The sequence below is a fragment of the Orbicella faveolata genome, unplaced genomic scaffold (assembly GCF_042242905.1).
Source record: "Orbicella faveolata isolate gen_17 unplaced genomic scaffold, um_ofav_v1 contig_15, whole genome shotgun sequence".
Lineage (NCBI taxonomy): Eukaryota > Metazoa > Cnidaria > Anthozoa > Scleractinia > Merulinidae > Orbicella > Orbicella faveolata.
Window position 1 is genome coordinate 6,608,023 of NW_028301542.1, and position 14,828 is coordinate 6,622,850.

Here is a 14,828-nt window from a genome sequence, read left to right on the forward strand (position 1 = left end):
CTGAAATGTTAAACGGTGACGTCAATGTAATGTACCATATTCGAAACGTCTTGATCAAATTCTCCACCAACCAGACAAGGGAGGGCAAGACGAATTCCACGGAGAGCACAGATTTCAAAGTTGTCAAAATTTTCACACGAGAAGAGCTTAGGGTTGTTTTTAGTTTGGTTCCAACAACCCTATGCGTCCACTAACTTCCTTCTAAGTACCCTAATAAACTTCCAGGCGAACTAAGAAATTTATCCACAAAAATATATCTACATAAAAACAGTGTAGTTGTAATTAAATAATTACACAGTAATAGCATAAAAAAGACTAAAGACCCTTGCAAAATAATAAAATGGGGGAGAAACATACAAATACACTAATTATATCGTATTCAGAGTTTTATAATGATGTTTGAAACAAAATGATGATAAATGAAAACATGGTAATACTTTTGGTGAGAGTAATTTTGCTTCATGATTCAAAATTTCACAGAAGCTTGGCTTGTTCGTATGCGATGCCGCCACATAATTAATGTTATGGCAGCAGTCCCTGGTGAGAGCTACTGTACTTAATTCTTTTTCTGACCAAAATTCTACATCACTTGATGTCTAGGACATTCTAGGTGAAAACACCACTTCACTGGGGTTGAGAGTATTGTGACATTTAATAAACAGATTGCCCCAGATGGATACAGTTATTATTGTTTTGTCCGATTCCTCTACATTTCGAAGTCGGACAAATTTATTTTCTACACACTATCATTTCCGCACTTTGACTTGAATGTCTTTTGCAATCAAAACCATTTTCCCTAAAAACTTGGATATGTTGCGCATGATTTATTTGAGATAATTACGTGTCCTTCTGATATTATTTTGAGACTTTTTTTGTCTTTACCTGAACCACTTCACGCACGCATACATGACCTATATTTTGTTCGTTTGTTTGTTTGTTTGCTTGAGAAACCACAAGCAAAAATCTCATTCGCGGAACATATCTTTTTTTATGACATCATTTAATTGTCTTCGTTCATTGAGGTCTTTTGTGTATGCAAACCATTTACATGATCTGTGGCTATAAATAGTACAAGGAGGACTCATTTCTTTGCCTTTTCACCACATTCATTCATGTGATATTTAGTGCAAGAATCGTAAAAGAAACGTAGTAAGCATCTTACGCTTATCGTTGGTATTCAACTCGTTATATTCTTCTTTGTATTTTTAATTTGTTTAAAAGGGATATGAATGCAAATATATATATACAATTCAAACAGTATATTTCAAAAGACAAAACGATGGAAAAAACCCACTCGAGGCTCTGATCACGACACTGGATCGGAACCACATGCCTGATTTTTGAGTATTCTATTTTAACATCACATTGTAGTTCTCATGAAGCAAAAAACAAAAAAAACAAAAAAAACATACTTTTACAAGTCAACGCTTCTACAATTAAAACCAGGTATTTCTACACAAGCGTTATTCAAAGTCCTTAAAATAAAAGCAAGCATATGTAAGGAATATCATTGCATGCTCATGCTAAATATCTCTCAGAGCATCTACACCCATATACATATAAAATATTTAAATCAGATTTTCAAGTCGTCTTCCATGGAGCCAGTACTATGTGATGGAAAACTTTACAAAACCTGGATTCTACATAAAATTTAAATCTTTACACAGGTATCATTTGCCTGTTCACAACCATGGTAAAAATGTCCACCATTGCAATCTTTGTCAAATATACGAAAAAAAAAAATCTTTTCTGCAAATCCCTGATCCAGAATCCAAAAGTAAGCTGTCTTAGAAATGTCATCAAAATAAATCCTATTAATTTCCTTGAAGAAAAAAATCTAATCTTAGTCTCTTTGTTTTCCTCTTGCAATTACAATATTTTTCCTTGGCCATGATCTGCAGCATAAATGGCGTAAAATGGCTTGTCATGGCTCAAAACCTCAGCATGGAGGTCAACATGTTGTCAGACAAGATGACATGTTTCTCGGCTCTATAAAGGAGCAAATGGTGCTAGTGAACATGGCCTGGGCACAAAGGTACACAGGACTGATCGGTTTAGTTACTTTCCATGCTACGTCATGGTGACAATTCTTCCCTAGGCAACAGTTTTTGAATGTAACATCCATGGTATTTCTTTTTACTCTTATGATCATGTTTTCCTCTAGTCGGGTGTTTTCCTACACGTTCGTACAGCTGAATCTCTGCTCATATCCTCTCACACGTGCACGCTACAAAACCCGGCTTCTTCAGCAAAATTATACCTGTTTACAACTAAGGTTTATTGAAATATATTCTTACTATTTAGTAGGTACTTAAAAGTACTTTTTACATAATTCTACAATTAATAATAATAATGATGATGATGATGATGATAATAATAATAGTACTACTAATAATAAAAAAATAAATAACCTGCCTTGAGCCTGCGATACAATCAAAAATCAGTACCTAGTGAGCTGCAACTTCAAGTAAACACTGAAAATCTGAGCCCATATTGTGGTTACATGATACTGGTCAGCGAATACCTTTTTTGACATGTGTCAATTGACCTTAACATGAATGTCCGATATCAAAAGTGTACGCGTGTAAACCAAGTTTGCATGACTTGGCCGACCTATTAGCTGGAGTCTGGCCACAATAGAGACTTTACGCAAAACATGTCGGCAACGACAATGAGAACGTCACCAAGCAAAAGGTTTAATGAGCTAAACAATGGTTATGCACGTGCATTATAATTCTTGGTACATTTCTTTACTATCCTCTGCAAAACAACAACGTGAACTGGCCAAATTCTGCGTTGTCTGGAGAACGTGAACCACAACGGCTAATTTTTTTGTATTTCTATTTAGAACTGAACACATTCGTAGCTTATTCAGTAGGCGCAAGTTTTAATACTTACAAACACACTGGATAGATCTAAATAAATTAAAAAGTAAAATACAAACACACCAAAGTAAAATACAACCACATTTACTTGGCGTCGTCCGCGTCGTCGCCCTCGTATACGCGTCAAGTCCCTACTGTTGCGCAACGTCGTCGTCCTGGGGCGAACGCGCCCGCGATCCATGCCGCTAGCCATGTTGACCATGAAAAAAGAATTGCATACTGTTCTATTTCTATGCTTCTGTTCCAATAGGCAAGGTGCCCTGGACGTTTGAACCTTTCTGCTGCCGAGGAAAGAGGATCCACGCACGTTAACCCGTCTTCATTTTTCACTCGCCGTAGAGTGTTTGAGACTTTATAAATAGTAACATCTCTACGCCTTTTTTTCCGATTTTCGCTTTTTAACGCGTGTTTCACGCGTGTTCTAAAAAGAGTTTTACATCAACTTTGCAAAGCATCCCCGTGACTCCTCGTGAATACATTCCTTGAGCCTTTTTTTCACGCTGATCCACCCGCGTTAATGTGTGACAAACACCTTTTTTTTTTATTTCTCGCGAGGGCCTTTAAGAAGTTATTAAAAAAAAAAAAAAAAAAAAAAAAAAAAAACGAAATTTTAATCAGTAGTAATTGGCATTTTTACCAGTAATCTCTCTTTCCCTGGAATCACTTTAGCTGGTGGCTTGTAGATGAGTCTTCTCCAGACACTTAAAATCAAGCAGATGGTCATTTTTTAGAGGACGTCAATCAGTCAAATCGTAAAGGGGACATGGCAAGCTACCAGCTATCGAGATCATTAAGATAAAATACTAGTTTTATCGACGGAAGAGTTCTTTTTATTGCGTTTTGCTGGGTCTGTAATCAGGTGAACTAATTCCACTCACATCATCATTATAAAATCTATGTAGATTTTATCTGCAAATAAAATTTATATCAAGGCATGTGCGTTACCAAAATAAGGCCAAATCTTAACGCGAGTTCCGCTTGAATTCTGGGTTACTCGACGATAATGCGAAATTAACAAAAACAAAAAAACAAAAAAAAAAAACAGCTGTGTTGGGTCAATCTGGCCACGAATGTGGCAGGTTTAATAAAATCAAATGTAACAGCATCATAACACAGCAAAACATGTAAAAATTATTAAGTTACTGATTACAAATGGGGCGACAAAAATCCGCCAATTACTAATCATTACTAAAACTATTACATTAAGCATAAAACTAAATTAAATTACACAGGAATAACAGCCCGTTGGTAGGTGAAGGGGAAGGACGCGGGTAAGATTTTTTTCGTGACTTGTCCAAATCGATGGCGAGGGAGAGGAGAAGAATAGAACCATTGACTGACCTGATATGCCATCTTAACACCGCCCCCAAACCCCATTGGTTAGATTCGCCGTACTTGGCACAACCTGACACAACGGGTTATCATGTGAGCAATCATATGAGCAACATGCCTAAGCATAAACCACATTATGTCTGGCCACAATGTCTGGTTACATCACCAAAAAAATTGAAATCGTGTTTAAATTATAAAAAAGTTTCCTGCATTCAGAACGCATTAAAATTTTATAAGTAGAATTTTCCGCTCTATTCAACCGAGAAGCATAAGCTACAAAAAAATCTCAATGTTAAAGTTATATTGATTTTGCGTTAAACTGTTATTGCACTCTGAGTACAGAAAACTATGATATGCTTCAATTCTTATTTTGCTTAATCTCCGCTGAAAAATGAGCCAAGTTGAGGCATACTTCTGAAAGAAACGTGTCGATGTTTATTTTTTCTTCAGTAGGATTTTCAGTCGATTTAAAAAGGAAGATTAAAAAGAAAACGTTACATAACGTCTCCACAATTTCATTTCATGAGACACACATTAACATAACATTTTTTTTTTTCTTTTCAGGCATCTTCTTTCCAATTGCTTAAATTGGAAATTTTACTGCGATGATCATTCTTCACTTTTAGTAAAAATAAAGACCGATACGATCCCTCTGTGTGGTCGAGTCCAAAACCACATGGTATGGATAGACCGCCTAGAGGGTTCGAAGAATGTTCTAATACGTGGCACCCCCTTTTGGAATACCCCAGCCAGCATAGCGAGTTAAGTTTAAATATTAACTATGGGACAGAATAAAATTTTTATTGTCTGGACAATAACTTCTTTCTGAAATGAACGTTTGATAGTTGTTTTTCAAACCAGGCGTTATCCCATGTATAGCACTAGTATAGAGGTACCACCGTTAAATTTTGAAATTAAAGTAACGACCGAAGATACTTTCGAAATTAACCACCTTTAATTTGGGGCTACGGTTTTCAATTTTAATTTGAAGACAAGTTCCTATTAGTACGTTCCTGTTACTTGACGAAGATTCCTGTTTTGTTTTAACACGGCGCGCGAGACTGATGAAACACGAATTGACATTTCACCTTCTCCTAATGTAGATAAGCATAGTTATCATAATCAATTTATCGTACGTTTCCTACTTGACTATTTATCAGTGGAAAAAATAAATCTACTATTGGGCATTGACATAATACTTTTTTCGGGGTGGTAGGGCTTTCAGTGAGGTCGCTACTTTCGGAATCTATTAGCGGCCACAATTTTTTTGACGTTACTTTCGCGGGTTCGTTGCTTTCGGAATTTTATGGTATGGTTAATGGTAGGCATGCTTGGTGTTTCGTCGCGATTAAAGAAAACAGCACAAACATGTGTAAACATGTTTTCTCTGTACTTTTTTTCTTCTTGTTAAAACAGTGATCCACAATCGAGCAACGTTAAGCTATAACTACCCATAATTAAAAACTATATTTTTTTTACGAAGAGGTAAACGAAAATGCCAAACTTTGCCCAAGCTACTCAATCTGCGTATGGTGTACGCTGCGTGATTGAGAATTTTGCTTGCCAGCTTCATTAGGTGTGTTTGCAAAAATACAAAACTAAAAACTGATTAGTATTTCTGAAGTGCCGTTTCGTAGTTGTTTTCCAAACAAGACATTATCCGATTTCAAGTCCGTGCAATAGAGATATGAAAGCAATAAAAGTTATTATATCGAAGAGTCGCCATAACGCTGGCATCAAAAAACGGCAAGGGTCAAAGATATACCCATGGTTACCCCCTCCCCCGGGTTATGGAGGACACTGATAGTTTCACATTTATGGCAATTTACATTACTTGTTTAATACTTTATTAGTTTTTTTTTTTTTCCTTGGGAGAAGTACTTTCACTATTTCGCTTTTATATTTTTTCAGCTGGATCGGAAACTGGATCGATAATCACCCATCGATCAAGCAGTAAAATACCACTCAGCGTAGACAAAGAGAAATAGGGCACATGATGTTAAAAGGCTGCCTAACAACGGCTTTAGTCCAAGAGGACAATAGCTCTAAGAGAGTTAGTCTGGACCCTAACGGGCCCCGCGAGCGTTAAAGGAACACTAAGTGCCAGGATAATGCTAGGTTATGTCGGGAGAAGATATAAGAACAGGCCAGTTAAATAACTTAAAGAAAGCAACAGTGAAAACGAAAGGGAGAGATTACTATTTTGCAAATTTAAAAAAAAGGAGGAAATGTCATATCATCGGCAAAAAATGGTTTATTTTCTCTGCTGGTATTTAACAATTATTCCACGAGACCGCACTGGATATACTTTTGGGATGGTGGATGGCCAATGAGGCACGCAGGACCGAGTTGGCTATAATCATCTCATTTCCAGGGTGCGTGAATGGAATAATTGTTTTATTAAAGTGCCACTAACCCTAAAATGGTCTTTCGCTAATATAAATTTCCTTTTTCTCCTGATCACCACTGCGAAAAAATTATCATTGCAGCTATTTTCGTTCATTTTGTAAGAATTCTCAAAGTTTGTAAAATTGCCCTTTTCCATGTTCACGACCGAGGAGTAGCGGAGAATGGGACTAGTTTGCTTCTGACGTCATTTCGGGAATAACAACATTTTGTTTCTGAGAAGAAGATATAAGAGCATGCGATAGTGTGTGTCAAAATCGTTGGAGGCTGTAGCAATACAGGATGCGTAGGATAAAATATTCCACTTCATTTAATACCTCTATCTCGATGAAACTCGACCAGAAACGAGAAAAAGACTAAAGAAGTGGGCTAATCTGTGCGAGGCTAAAGCCGGGGAGCCATCGAGGATTTCTTCGATCACGGGTTCCCCGCTACTGTAAAAACCGATAGATTTTCATGGCCTGTATAGTCTTCTCTATCGCTAGTGGAGAGCTTGACGTTGTCAAGGTAATGCATAAGACTCGAAATTGGGATTAGCTGGAAGCCATCTGACTATTCCGAGCGCAAACGATCCTCCGAGTCCCATACGAAACTATAGGTGAGGAAATTACACGGTAAATTAAACGCATCTCGTTTTTTGTACTCGAAATAGAGGCTTTCCTACACGAATAGTAAACAAAACCTACGTCCTACAACGAGGCGATTAAGATTGTTCAGGCTTGGAACTGGTGAAATAGCTATATATTTGTGGATTTTGATAAAAACACACGAACGGCGGAGGTCGTAATCCGGCCGTGTTTCGCAGTGGGCATTCCGAATAGAGAATTGTTTTGTTTTTTCAGCTTCATCTTTGAGGAACGAAATATATCTAAATTGCAAACTTACAATGGATCAAGCGTTTATAAATATATGACGCAAGTGAAAAAAAAGCCCTATAGCTATCAACGGAGATTGTGCTGAAAGAAGAGTGCGCTTGACAGTGAAACGAAACGAAAACTGATCAGTCGAGAACTCCCAGGTTATTAGCGTACGTAAAATGAACATTTCATTCAAAATAACGATGAAGTGGAAATGTATTCATTTAAGTGATACAATGCTGAACCTCTTTTCAAGATCTTGTCGAAGGATTTTCCATGGTTTACTAGTACGAAATATGCAAATTTGTGTAGCTTGTGTTAGTACACAGCGGTCACCCCAAAACGCAGACCATGGAGACTGCAGACTGCAGACCGTGGAGACCATGCAGACCGTGCAGACTGTGCAGACTGAGTACTTTTTTTCTAACTCTTCACTCACTTTTTTCGCTTCTAATGACAAAATAGTGTTCAATATATGTCCTAATGTTTACACGAGTCTTTCAGCCAATACCATCATGGCTATACTGACCAATCACGTTCATCATCGACTGACAAACACTATTTTCTTGACTCTGAAGATGACTTTTTAAAGATGCTAGATTTGGCCCTTTCTCGAATCTACACACCTGTACTTCACTTGTGGTAGTCTGTTGCTTTGAACATTGCTTAGGTTGGAGATTCTTGCCCATTTTTTTTTTTTCTCTCGCGTATTTTCGCGCGTTGAGAGACGCGCCACACTCTCTATTTCGGTGTCGAGATCTTAAACTGTGTTTACTGGACATTTTAAAGATGCTAGATTTGGCCCTTTCTCAAATGTACACTCGTGCATTTCACTTGTGGTAGTCTGTCGCTGTGGACAATGCTTAGGTTGGAGATTCTTGCCCGTTTGTATCTTTTTTTCACTTGCGTGTTTTTGCGCGTTTAGCAATGCGGCAAACTCGCGTTTTTGGTGTGGGGATCCCAAACTATGCTTACGGGGCTCTTTAAAAATGCTAGTTTTGACCCTCCCCAAATCTACACAAGCGTATTTCACTTCTGGAAGTCTATCGATTTGAACAGTGCTTGGGTGAGAGATTCTCGCAAATATCAACTTTCTTTTCTCTCGTAAGTTCTCGCGCGTTTAGAGATGCGCTACACTCGCGGTTTTGGTGTCGGGATCTCAAACTATGCTTACTGGACTTTTGAAGATACTAGATTTGGCCCTTTATATTTTTTCTCTTGCGTGTTTTCGCGCGTTTAGAGATGCGATGCACTCGCGATTTTGGTGTCGGCATCTCAAACTATGCTTACTGGACTTTTTTAGGATGTTAGGTTTGGCCCTTTCTCAAATCTACACACGTGTAGTTCACTTGAGGTACTTTGTGGCTTCGGACAATGCTTGGGTTGGAGTATTTTGCCCATTTGTATTTTTTTTTCTCTCTCGCGTGTTTTCACGCGTTTAAAAATGCGCCACACTCGCGATTTCGGTGTCGGCATCTCAAACTATGATTACTTGACGTTTTGAAGATACTAGATTTGGCCCCTTCTCAAATCTACAGACGTGCATTTCACTTGTAAAAGTCTATCGATTTGGACAGTGTTTGTGTTGGAGATTCTCGCCCATATCAACTTTCATTTCTCTTGTAAGTTCTCGCTCGTTTAGAGATGCTCACTACTAGCGTTTTTTGTGCGGGGATCCCAGCCAATGCTTACCAAAATTTTTAAAGATGCTACTTTTAGCCCTTCCCTCAAATCTACACACGTGTTTTTCTCTTGTGGAAATCTATCGATTTGGACAGTGCTCAAAGTCGCCAAGACATGGCTACGCGCAGCGTGATTTTAACCAACTTTGGGTCGATTTTTAAGAATTTGGGCGATATCTCCGAGTCCCAGAGACTCTAAACTGATTCCAGAAGACTTTGGTTTTCAGTGAAATGGACAGAGAAACAATTTTTGAACGCCTGGTTATTAGCAGTCTGCCAGAAATATAGCCACTTAGTGAGTTAATGAGGGGCTATATTTTCGCCATACTGCTCATAACCAAGGAATCAAACAATTTTCCCTCTGCCCATTTTACTGAAAACCAAAGTCTTGTCCAATTAGTTTAGACTCCCTGGGACCCGGAAATATCGCCCAAGTTACTGGAAATCGACCCAAAGTTGGTCAAAATCACGCTGCGCGTAGCCCGGTCTCGGCAACTTTTTAGTCACTAAGTGGCTATCATTCGGCCAGACTGCTCATAGCCAAGCGTTCAAAAACATTTCCTATGTCCAATTCACTGAAAACCAAAGTCTTCGCGAATTAGTTTAGAGTCCCTGGGACTTGGAAATGTCGCCCAAGTTCCTGGAAATTGTCCCAAAGTTGGTCAAAATTACGCTGCGCGTAGCCCAGTCCCGACGATTTTCTAGTCACTAAGTGGCTATATTTCAGCCAGACTGCTCATAACCAGGCGTTAAAAATCTTTTTCTCTGTCCAATTCTCTAAAGACCAAAGTCTTCTCGAATAAGTTTGGAGTCCCTGGCACCCTGGAAATATCGCCCAAGATCACGGATATCGACCTAAAGTTGGTTAAAATCACAATGCGCGTAGCCCGGTCTTGGCAAGATTGAGGACTGTCCAAATCAAAAGACTTCCAAAAGTTAAATACACGTGTGTAGATTTGAGAGAGGGCTAAAAGTAGCATCTGTAAAAAGTTAGGTAACTATTGGTTGGGATCTCCACACCTAAGACGCGAGTGTGGCGCAACTCTAAGCGCGCTAAAATTTACGAGAGAAAAGAAAGTTGACATGTGCGAGAATCTCCAACTCAAACACTGACCACATCGATAGACTTCCACAAGGTAAATACACTTGTGTGAAGATTTAGGGGAGGGCTAAAAGTAGCATCTTTAAAAAGTTAGGTAAGCATTGGTTGGGATCACCGCACCTAAGAAGCGAGTAAGGCGCATCTCTAAATGCGCCAGAAGTTCCGAGAGAAAAGAAAGTTAATATGGGCGAGAATCTCTCACCCAAGCACTGTCCAAATCGATAGACTCCCACAAGTGAAATACACGTGGATAGATTTGGAGGAGGGCTAAAAGTTGCATCTTTAAAAAGTTAGGTAAGCACTGGTTGGGATCCCCGCACCAAAAACGCGAGTGTGGCGCATCGGTAAACGCGCGAAAACACGCAAGTGAAAAAAAGATATAAATGAGCGAGCATCTTAAGCCCAGGCATTGTGCAAAGCGACAGACTTTCACGAGTGAAATACACGTGTGTAGATTTGAAAAAAGGGCCAACTGTAGCACCTTCAAATAGTCCACCAAGCATATTTTAAAATCACGAAAATGGCGAGTGTGGCGCATCTATAAACGCGCACAAAGACGCAAGAGAAAAAAAAATTGCAAGAATCTTCATTTTAAGCATTTTCCAAAGCGACAGACTTCCACAACTGAAATACACGTGTGTAGATTTGGAGGAGGGCCAAATGTAGCTTTTTTAAAGAGCCACGTAAGCATAGTTTTGGATCCCCACACCAAAAACGAGTGTGGCGCATCTCTAAACCCATGAGAACTTACGAGAGAAAAGAAATTTGATATGGGCGAGAATCTCTCACCCCGCTTGCGTTCTTGAGAGGGGCAGGTTCAGTTCAAAAACCGATCAGTCTAAAATGAATTCAAATGTTAATCAAAATGTTAATCAAATGTTAATATCCAAGCACTGTCTAAATAGAAAGACTCCCACAAATAAAAAAAATACACGTGTGTGAATTGAAAGAGACTAAGAGTCAAAACTAGCATCTTTAAAAAACCCAGTGAGCATAGTTCAAGATTCCGACACCAAAAGTTGGAGTGTGCCGCATAGCTAAACGCGCGGGAAAAGGCAAGGGAAAAGTAAATCGACATGGTTAAAAATATCCACCAAAGCACTTTTGAAATCGATAGACTTCCCCAAGTTAAATACACGTTGGAGATTTGGAACAGGGCTAAACTAGCATCTTTAAGAAGCGAGGTAAGCAAAGTTTGGTATACCCACATCTAAAACGCAAGTGTGCCGCCTCGTTTAACGTGGGAGAACACGCGGGAGAAAAGAAAATTGACATGGGAAAGATATATTTAACCCAAGCACTGTCCAAATCAATAGACTTCCACAAGTGAAACACACGTGTGTAGATTTGAAGGAGGAGGGCTAAAAGTAGCATCTTGAAAAGTTAGGTAAACATTGGTTGGGATGCACGCACCTAAGAAGCGAGTATGGCGCATCTCTAAACGCGCCAGAACTACCGAGAGAGAAGAAAGTTAATATTGGCGAAAATCTCCAACCCAAACACCGTCCAAATCGATAGACTTCCACAAGTGAAATACGTGTATGGAAATTTAAGAAAGGGCCAAATCTAGCATCTTTAAAAGTCAAGTAAGAAGAGTTTGACATCCCGACACCAAAACCGCGATTGTGGCGCATCTCTAAACGCGCGAAAAGTTACTAGAGAAAAAAGAGGTGGTATGGGGGAGAATCTCTCACACAAGCACTGTCCAAATCAATAGACATGCACAAGTAAAACACACGTGTGCATATCTGGGGAAAGGCTAAATGTAGTATCTTTAAAAAGTTATGTGAGCGTTGGTTGGTTTGAGTGTGGCGCATCTCTAAACGCGCAAAAACTTACTAGGGAAAAAAATGTTGATATGGGCGAGAATCTCCAACCCAAACACTGTCCAAATCGATAGACTTCCACATGTTTATTTACACGTGAGTAGATTTGAGAAAGGCCCAAATCTAACATCTTCAACAAGTCCAGTAAGCATAGTTTGAGATGCCAACACCGAAATCGCGAGTGTGGGGCATCTCTAAACGCGCGATGACAAGCGAGAGAAAAGAAAATATATAAATGGGCGAGACCCTCCAACCCAAGCACTCTCGAAAGCGACAAACTACCACAAGTAAAATACATGCGTGTGGATATGGGAAAAGGCTAAAAGTAGCATCTTTAAAATGTTAGGTATACGTAAGCATTGCTTGGGATCCCCGCACCTAAAAGCCAAGTGTGGTGCATCTCTAAACGCGCGAGAACTTACGAAAGAAAATAAAGTTGATACGGGCAGGAATCTCCAAACCAAACACTGTCCAAAATAGATAGACTTCTACAAGAGAAATACACGTGAGTAGATTTGAGAAAGGGCCAAATCTAGCATCTTAAATAGTCCAGTAAGCATAGTCTGAGAACCCGACACCAAAGCCGCGATTGTGGCGCATCTCTATACGCGCAAAAACTTACTAGAGAAAAGAAAGTTGATATGGGCTAGAATCTCTCACCCAAGCACTGTCCAAATCGATAGACATCCCCAAGTAAAACACACGTGTGTAGATTTGGGGGAGGGCTAAAAGTAGCATCTTAAAAAAGGTAGGTAAACATTGGTTAGGATTCCCGCGCCTAAGAAGCGAGTATGGCGCATCTCTAAACGTGCCAAAACTTCCGAGAGAGAAGGAAGTTAATGTTGGCGGGAATCTCCAACCCAAACACCGTCCACATCGATAGACTTCCACAGGTGAAATACACGTATGTAGATTTAAGAAAGGGCCAAATCTAGCATCTTAAAAAGTCTAGTAAGCATAGTTTGAGATCCCGACACCAAAGCCGCGATTGTGGCGCATCTCTAAACGCGCAAAATCTTACTAGAGAAAAATGGGTGATGTGGGCGAGAATCTCTCACCCAAGCACTGTCCAAATCGATAGACTTCCACAAGTGAAACACACGTGTGTAGATTTGGGGGAGGGCTGAAAGTCGCATCTTTGAAAAGTTCTATAAGCATTGGTTGCAATTCCCCCACCTAAAACGTGAGTGCGGCGCATCTCTAAACGCCCAGGAACTTACGAGAGAGAGAGAGAAAAAAGTTGATATTGGCGAGAATCTCCAACCCATACACTGCCCAAATCGATAGACTTCCACAAGTGAAACACACGTGTGTAGGTTTGGGGGAAGGCTAAAAGTCGCATCTTTGAAAAGTTGGGTAAGCATTGGTTGGTATCCCCGCACATAACACGCAAGTGTGACGCATCTCTAAACGCGCTAGAACTTGGGAGAGAAAAAAACGTTGATACGGGCGGGAATCTCCAAACGAAACACTGTCCAAATCGATAGACTTCTACAAGTAAAATACCCGTGTGTAGATTTGAGATAGGGTAAAATCTAGCATCTTCAAAAAGTTTAGTAAGCATACTTTGAGATCCCGACACCAAAACCGCGAGTTTGGCGCATCTCTAAACGCCCGAGATCTTACCAGAGAAAAGAAAGTTGATATGGGCGAGAATCTCTCACCCAAGCACTGTACAAATCGATAGACTTCCACGAGTGAAATACACGTGTGTAGATTTGGGGGAGGGCTAAAAGTTGCATCTTTAAAAAGTAAGGTAAGCACTGGTTGGGAACCCTGCACCAACAACGCGAGTGTCGCGCATCGCTAAACGCGCGAAACCGCCCCAGTGAGAAAAAAGATGTAAATGGGCGAGAATTTTAAACCCAGGCATTGTGCAAAGTGACAGACTTCTACACATAAAATACACGTGTGTAGATTTGAAAAAAAGGGCCAACTGTAGCATCTTAAAATAGTGCAGCGAGCATAGTTTGAAATCACGACACCAAAATCGCGAGTGTGGCGCACCTGTAAACGCGCAAAAAGACGCAGGAAAAAAAAATTGAATTGGCAAGAATCTCCATTTTAAGCATTGTACAAAGCGACAGACTCCCGCAACTGCAATACACGAATGTAGATTTGGTGGAGGGCCAAATCTAACATTTTTAAAGAGCCCCGTAAGCATATTTTTGGATCCCCACACCAAAAACGCGAGTGTGGCGCATCTCTAAACGCGTAAGAACTTACGAGAGAAAAGATATTTGATATGGGCGAGAATCTCATACCCAAGCACTGTCCAAATAGAAAGACTCTCACAAAACTAGCGAGAGGGCCAAAACTAGCATCTTTAAAAAGCCCAGTGAGCATAGTTTGAGATTCCGACACCAAAAGTTGGAGTGTGCTGCATAGCTAAACGCTCGAGAAAAGACAAGGGAAAAGTAAATTGACATGGTTAAAAATATCCACCCAAGCACTGTTCAAATTGATAGACTTCCACAAATTAAATATACGTTGGAGATTTGGAACAAGGCCAAACTAGCATCTTTAAGACGCGAGGTGAGCAAACTTTGGGATACTTCAGTACATCTAAAACGCGGGTGTGCCGCCTCGCTTAACGTGCGAGAACACGCGGGAGAAAAGAAAATTGACATGGAAAAGAATATTTAACCCAAGCACTGTTCAAATCGATAGACTTTTACAAGTGAAATACCCTTGTGTAGATTTGCGGAAGGTCCAAAACTAACATTTTTAAAGAGCCC